Below are 8,834 nucleotides of genomic sequence, written 5' to 3' on the forward strand. Positions count from 1 at the left end.
CAACGACCGAGACTGTCCGAGCCGGGGCTCGAACCGGCAACCTTCCGATTACAAAGCGACCTCCTAACTCTTGAGCCATGATCGCCCCGCCCCTCGATTCATTCTAATAAGAAGTTGAAAAACTTGAATTCAAATGAAGCACAGCATATTTCTTCTTCAGTGTGTGTCTATGTCAAAGTTTCAAACTGTCTCTGTCATAAGCTAAGGCTATGGGTGCTTTTACAAAAGGTTACTAGGTGCACATCTATAATTATATAACATACAAGCATAAACTGACTAAAACGAACTTATCCTGCACGTATTAGAAATAAAATAAAAGGCAGAATTAACTCAAATGTTCAAAAGACTATATTAATAAGGAGGAGTAGACTCGGTGCATGGATTGCTTCGGCTCAATCCTGCTTGCTCTACTATTGCTTGTCCTGGAAATATGCCGCTGCTCCCAGGATGCTGTATGCCCATTGCAATAGCATTATTTTTATGATGTTTTTGCTACTATTAGCCCTTATTCCTGTAGATGTTACCTTTCGTGTTATTTTAACACTGCTCACAAGTTTCTGCATTCCAATCACACCTCCCCAGCTGATTTACTGCTGGTGTTTGACTACTGCGACAGCAAATAACAACAAAGTCCCATTCGCTGGAGAATATAGGGAGCTCTACATTTAGTATAGCTATAAGCATTTGACAGAATAAGTCAAAAATAATATCAAATATGTAATGTTGTGTCATTTTTGTGGCTTTGAGGGATTGATTTTGTTTCATCTTCATGTGGGGCTCTTAGAGAAAAATCTGACAGCATATTAGCACACATTAAGATAAGCCTGGTTGGATTTAATAAGCGAGGGCTCGAGAGGACACAAAGTTTGCAAGGCAGCTTGATTGCTATGCAGACAGATACAGCAATGTCTGTGATGGTTTCAGAATGTAAGTAAGTATTTTCAAGAAGTTAAGGTTTCCTTGTGTAGAGTGGGTTTTTTTTTAATGCATTCCCTGTGGTGAATCTTTCTGAGAGGCTTTGTATTTGGTGGTGGTGGAGGTCTGTTTTGTATGGATGGAGGCCAAAATGCAGAGAAAAAGATGTTGTTTCCAATTTATCTCCATTATTGTTGACATGGCTTCAGCAGAGCTCAGAGGGGGGAGAGGGTCAAACTATCACCTTTTTCTGCCCCCGAGCTCTCCCACAGCTGCCACCTCCATCCTAAATAATTACTGTCAGAAGCCCGTGTAACTTACTGCACACCCTTTCTTGCTCACGCTCATCAAGCACAAACCCAGACCAAGAACAAACCAGTAGAGGATGGAAAGATGTTGGCATTTCTAGAAAAAGCAACCCTCAGGCAGTTTTACCACTTGGCAGCCACTTTTGTAACGCCCCTGGCCAAACACAAAACCAAGGCCTTATTTAAAAGAATGGTGAGACAGCCATAACGGCAATTTCAAGGGTTCCCGGGACATAAAACATGCATTTATAGAGTCACCAGTCAATTTATAAATAAAATAAATGTTTAGTAACTTTGCCCCAAAGTAAGGTTCACTGTTACACTAAGTAGTAACATGCTTGGCTAGATCCTTCCCTGTTGGGTTTTTGAGGGGGTAGAAATGACTTTTGTGTTATGCATCAACCAGTTTGGCATTACATAATTTTCCCATAGTTTTCCATTCAGGATTCTTCCAGCGGTTTCTAGAAGAAGCCACACATTTTATAAACTGCTGACTTTTTAAACCCTCTTTCACTGTAGCCCAGGAAACCTTCTGTAAACTCCATCGATTTACCGAGGCGCACTTGTGTGGTGCTTGTGGCAGCTCTGATAATTACAGGCATGCTGTGGGGCGCTTGAACCTACTTTCATGAACGCATTAAAGCGGAGTCCCGAAAAGCCAGAGACCAGGAAAAACCAGGTTTGATTTTTGGTCCTGCTTGATGAGATGCAGGACTTCCATGCCTACTTTAGTATACTGTCAGTACTGTTTTCAGAGGTGTGGTAAGACTTGACTGATGCGCAGAAGCCAGTCATAATGAGCCATAAACTTAGCGCGGGGCGCGTTAATCAGCTTAGAAGTTTGTGACAGCGCCTGAGAGTCAAATGGCGGGCTGCGCGGTAAAACCACAATGCATTATGAAATAAAGAGCTAAAGGCAGCCACTAACACAGTAATGTTATTGAGTTATCCCATAACAGGCTCAGCCAAATCCGCCTGCTGCACTTTGCTTAATGTACAACAGCTGGTGGCAGCTGGAGCCTGTGGCGGCCATAATGGATATGATATCATATCACAGTTCCCGCCCACTCTAACCTCCCATGATTCCTCATCTGTTGTCAGCTGCAGGAGAGTAGGGAGGGTGGCAGAATGAGTGGTGAGTGTCTGCAGCATAGATATCATCCACAGCTTTTTGCCTCTTCTTTTATTTATTTGTTTTTTTTATTTATTTGCTTGTTTAACAAGAACAAAACATCGTAGCTGTCCCATTCAGTGTCTCTTTGCAGCATTCATCATATCCTTCATTTTTAAGCCTGACACCGTCATCATAGAAAATCCTAAATCACAATTTATATTCAAAGTAAAGAGTTCTGCTGATCATAATGTAAAGAAATATTTGACTCACGTGTTCATGTTACTGTGATCACAGCCAAGCAGCTTTGTTACTTTGCTTTAAGGTGGGGTGCACTAATTGTAAACATCAAATACTTTAGAGTACTACTGCATAAAGATGCAAGTGGAATTTCCTATATTAATGGAAAATTTAAATAAAACAAAAAAAACATGAAGTGTAAATGGCATGCTGGTGCATGGTTGTGCGATCGGTTGGTTAGCACTATTACCTCACAGCAAGAAGGTCCTGGGTTCAAATCCAGCTGTGGAGTTTGGATGGTTTGTCCAGGTGCTCCAGCTTCCTCCCACAGTCCAAAGACATGCATGGTTAGGGTAAGGTTAATAAGTGTACCCTGCCATGCATCCCATGACTTATAGGCTCCACCCAAACCATGACTCTGAACTAGGTAACTGGGAAAAAGTGTATGATGCAGGGAAGTGATGCAATGTTATGTATTGGATTAGACCCAGTTGCCTAATGCACGTAAATGTTTTGAGCAGCAGGTAATGAGTCCAATTTCTCTGTACAGAACAGCTTCAGCTCTAAGATGTTTGCTGGTTTCCTCACATAAACTGTTTGTTTAGGATCCTTCCTGACCTTTTGTGTTATATTGTGGTCAACACTTTGATTTGAATATTCTAAAACATCTTTATCCCACTCTGCTCTCTTTCCTAGGTCATCATTTTACTGCCATGTTTTCTTATTTATCCAGAAAGTGTCATCTGGTCTCTGTACTGACCATGAACAATATAAAAGATTTGACTCTGCATTTTGAAGCTGCAACATAGCTAGTAGTTAGATAGTTTGGTTACCCCAAGGCGGATCTGCATCTCTGGCTGGTATCAAACCAGCAACCTTTTACATAGCAAGCAAACCATTGCAATATGGAACCACTCCCTATATTAATATTAAAAAAGCATCTCTGAGTTAATATAAAGACTGGAGTGAAAAATGAAAATGTGAAAATCTACAAAACCTGAAGGTGTTGGTGTTGAATCTCCAAAATGCTGGTGGCATTCCTGTCCTTTAACATGACAGATATTTCTCCAAAGCCATTACTGCTGTAGCTGCTGTGTCATGACACCAACACCAAAGGACACTTTGTGCATAAGAAGGGGGCATCTAACAAAACAGAGTTAAACTACACCCGAGGAAGAGACCTCATTATTTTTCTCGTGTGCTGAGTGCAGCTGTCTCTCTTTGTGAACCACTGTTTATTTCACAGACAAGTATTTTGATACTTTCCTTTTGAATTTGCAGGTCTATTCAAAATTTGTAGCTCTTTACTTATGTTGAGCCATCTTGGCCCATATGTAGTACAACAGGCCTAAACCATGATACTACCACCGCTATCTGCACAGATGGGAGGCAAAGTTTCTTATGCAGGAAAAATGGATCATTAGCACTCAGCTTACAATATTGCTAACAGATGCGGCAAGACTCCAACACAAAAAACAATCTTCTGCCAAAAAGACACTTTTTTTGCTAGAAAAAAAAAGTTGTGTGAAACCTCCTGTGATTCCAGATGAAGATGCAGCCTTCCTGCAGTGAAAAGCCACAGAAAGTTTGAAAGTTAAAATGCTGACTCTGTGACTCAGTAGGCGACCGTGAGTCAACCTCAGCTTGGAAGTTTCATGATGGAGATCTGTGTGTGTTTGTTTGAAAGACTGCTGGTCTACTTTGCCCATCTATTCAAAGCCAGCAGACATGAAGTTCATCAGGTTGAAACTTCTCCATTCATGTGATCCCCATGCCGAATGAATTCCATCACTGTCGTCATGGTGTTGTCCTGGCAACCACTTAAATGCCTGTCATTGACGCTGCTGCTCAGTCAACAGGGAAAGTGAGCACAAGACAGAGAGTTGAGGTTGGGGGAAATGCAAAAGGATGGCAGGAGGAGGTCGAAAGGGGGAAAATGTGGAGTCGGAAATAACTCTGGGAGATTTACAGTAAATGACAAGATGAGAGTAAATATTTGATGCGAGCTGACCATTAAAACATTTTCAATAATGTAGGGAGCCTGCGAGCACTGGCTGACATGCTAGTGACTTATGCAGATCCTGTTCTGTTCACATGAATGTTGTCCCCACCTCTTTCCCCTGCAGGAATACTGGAAAAAAGCTGGGATGCACAGCAGGTACATGGTTTATTAATGATTATGACTCTATTTTTGGACTCTATGTGAAGAAGGATTGCCTTAGAGGGCAGAAAATGTCCGGATTATGGACTTCAGCTTATATCATGCAGGTTACATGGGCTTCATTCTTCTCCTTCTCATCGTTCATAATGCAGAAACATGAACAGAATCAAATTTTGCTTGCTCTTATAGCCAAATTGTCTTTCCTGTTACTTCTTTGCATTCCCCCCAGCTCCCAGTTCTTACTCATACAATCTCATAATGAAACAAATCTCTTTTATATTAATTTTTTGGCTTTGTTTTAGTTTTTCAACAGCTCACAAATGTAGCTACACATTCATATGCATATTTCACTTGTGTCGTGACCTAAGAATGCCACTCTTCCCTCCCCTCAGACCGGGAGTTACAAGAATAATCCATTTGCACAGCAGCGGAGGGGAGAGAGGAGCGACCAGAGGGACCAACATCTAGAGAAAGGGGAAAGGAAAAGGGCTGTGAGAGAGTAAGGTGCACCCGCAGACGGTCAGAAATAAAGTCGTAGCTCATAAATGTTCTACACACAAACAATTATTAACTCAGTATTTGCAAAATAAGTAAGATGTTTGTGTGTGCAAAGGCCTGCATGGCCTCTGCTCTTTGATGAATCAGTGGATGATATATGACATGTAATGATGCAAGCTGATGAAAAAGTGAAACGCGAATGTGCTTCATGCCTGCAGGGAGCGCGTCAAGGGTGATGAGAGCTGTCTTTTCTATATGAGGCTACTGGAGAGAAAAAGTTACACTGGCTGATTCGATTTTGAGGAGTTTAATTGGGTTGTCACCTCAGTGGGGTCAGCGCCAGATAGAAAAAGAATCAGCTATAACAGAGAGGCATTTAAACCAAATTAATTCTAGCTGATTATAAACGTAATAACAGCTATGTGACTTGCATATGGCATAGATACAAGAGCATAGTTAAGTACACATTTGTTCTTGCATTTCCACGCCAGTAAACCGGAAGTTATAAATAAGATGCACAATAATTTGCAATGAAGTTAGCAAAGCAGGAGACATTTCTATATAATTAATCTAAGCTTGTACACTTTCACAAGTTACACAACAAATTAAAGCATAAACAACAACCCCTTAAGCCCAATTAACAGCCTGTAATGCATAACCATTTAAAAGCACCACGCTCATCATTTAATGTCGCAATAGTTACAAAACAGCAAAGAGTAAAAAACCTGTCAAGGTGCACAAATGGATATATGAACTCATGACACGCTGGGACTGATAAACTAATGAATGACTTCTTTCTAATTCCAAAGAGACCTGGGGGTATGAAGCAAATATCAGACACTTATCCCACACACTGTCTTCCTCCAGTGTCAGGATGAAGTGTGGAAGTAAACGAGCAATTAATAACCAAAACATTAGCTTGAAATTAGTTGTTAGTGCCATGACCTATTGCCTGTGTTGGTGATGTTCCAACAATGTCCATATCAATGGACTTTAATTGTGAGTTTTGCGACGTTTTAAAGCTGCACAGAAAATGCCCTCATTAGCATTGCCTACGAAATGTCTCTATCTGCCCCGTAATATAACTGACTGGTTGGTCACATCACGTAGGTGGTAGCTTTTAATTGTGTTGGCTAGAAAAACGCTTTAAAAGGCTCTGGCTTCATTTTGCATCACAGGCTTCTCTCTTTTACTATGAAACTAACCTATAAGCCGAACACTGATGCTGCACTTCAGACAGTGTCTGGGTTTTGTCACGTGTCAAACTCGAGGCCTGTGGGCAAAATACACCCTTTAAAAATTTCCTTCCAGCCAGCCCTTCAATTTAGGTTCTAGCTGTCAGCACACAGTCACATAGGTCCCATGCACCAAAATGACAGGCACACTTCAAACATACCTGCAAGTTAACATGCCTGTTAACCTAGAATGCCACCAAAAAGCTGGTGCTGAAGGGAGACAATCTCAAGAGCGATTTGAGACTCAGTATTTGATAACAGAGTGTAAAGTGGGACCCACAAGATATCTGTTTTCCAAGAAGAGAATTTATGCCAAGATATACAGCCATAAACACTGAACAGAGACTTAAAAAGTCACTGAGCTAAAGAGGCATGCAGCTACAGCAAGCTAAATCTCACAGTGATGGGGCTGAAAAGGATTTTTTTGTGCAGTAAATTTTATGGCAAAAGGCCAGGATGTATGAGACAGGCAAATTTCTCCTTTTTATGTTTTTAGGTAACACTTTATAATATGGCCCATGACTATTACTATTACTATATTACTATTTTACTGGAAATTTACCAGAAAAACAAACAATATTTCCCAATCTTGCGCTGTTTAATATTCGTTATGTTAATTTGTAAGATTTTTCTACAAGATCAAAGTTCAAAATTTATATCTTTGTTGATGAAAAGGCGTAATGCTAGTAACTGTCATATTCAGACAGTCAAAACCAAAGTTATGATGGATTTGCAGCTTTGTTGATTGGTTGAGAGCTTTCTGTGGACTTCATTATATATGCAAAGTGTGAAATGGATTTTCTTGTCATTAAACTGCAGCGTACTATGTCTGGCCCTTGATGTGATTCTCATTTCCCAGTGTGGCCCTTAGTCAAACCAAGTTCGACACTCTGGGTTTAAGGCAATATGTAAAACCGCTGCGTCTGTTTCCAAACCTCAACACCATTACAAACACCACTGATCAAACATGTAGTCTGTTTAAAATCCCACAACTCCCACACTGGCTTTCATCAGCACTGCCACATGACTGTCTGCGTAACTGCACGAGAGGCTCGGGCCAAAGCAAAGACAGGTATCTTTCCATTACGGCACTCTGCTCTCATTCATTATCCTCATCTGAAAGGTGCATCTTGCTATTGATTTCTCCCACCTGCCAAAAGCTTGGTGAACAGCTGCTCAATTGGACAGCCACATTACTCATCCTGGACACTTAGCAGATATCAATAATCAGCCGTTTCCCTCTTCTCTATTTGGAATAACAAGGCCATACATCAGGCCTAGCAGTCACTAGCTTGCTGCCAAACTGCTCGAGACTCCAAACTCTCTCAGCCCTTATAAGGTGATTCAGTCTCTGGTCGGACAGGGAAGAAGATGAGTCTATAGGTTGGGACGTTAGAAAGACACCCATCATCGAGAGCTCTTGTTTGTGTCCAGCTCTAAATGCTGAGATATTCAGCTCGTTAAGTTTTATTTCTCCCCATAGGCGAGCCATTACGGCCCTGAAACACCCTCTTGTTACACTCTGACACAGCAAATTCAGAAACACCCGTGCAAATGACACGCTCGTCAATCAAGCTGAAGAAAGTGTCCTTGGCCAACCTTGAGTGTGTCTGTGTTAGTGCAGTGATGTGTGAGGGGGGTACACACAGGTGCGTAGTGAGTCTTTGTATTGAGCTGGATCCGAGCAGGACCCTCTGAAGATTTGAGGCGTTTAATGATAGCACTGGGACCGAGATAAAGCCAGTCAAAGCGCTTTGCTGCCAGTCATTAATTACTCCGGATCACGCTGACCTTGACGAGACCAGGGTCACACAGCCCATTACGAGGAGCGACTCGCCTCCACCCAGGCAACTTTCCCATGACACCCCCATAAATCTCCCTAAAAGAATCCCAGAGAGCATAAACCCAGGCTCCGCTGCACTGAAGACGCTTCTGTCTGCTAAACATAACTCGGCAACTGGTGTCAGTCAGCTTGATTTCCTTTCTCTGCCCACTCTCACACAACTGCATCATAAAAGTATTATGGTTTTGGTTACTTTTAAATTCAGGGAGATAATCTGACACCATGGAATGTTTCAGGAATGAGTCCCTTCGGGGCAAATTCTTAAGCGCATGAAAGAGGAGCCGCTCCACCATTAGCCAGAGTGACATCCATCATCAAATAGCCTTAGCAGTTCAACTGACCCTGAGGGTGCTATAAGCAAAAAATCAGCGCACAATGCACGGCGATCAAATCCACCCCTGCTGTTTGATCATCTCCTTGTGACATGTGCTTATCGCTGCAGGCATCTAGAGGCCAAAATCCAACCGTGACATCAATAAAGAGCTGACAATCTCATCAAATTATGAGCTTTTTTCTATCTTTT

Source organism: Astatotilapia calliptera, chromosome 19 (assembly GCF_964374335.1).
Source record: "Astatotilapia calliptera chromosome 19, fAstCal68.1, whole genome shotgun sequence".
In the NCBI taxonomy this organism is placed as follows: domain Eukaryota; kingdom Metazoa; phylum Chordata; class Actinopteri; order Cichliformes; family Cichlidae; genus Astatotilapia; species Astatotilapia calliptera.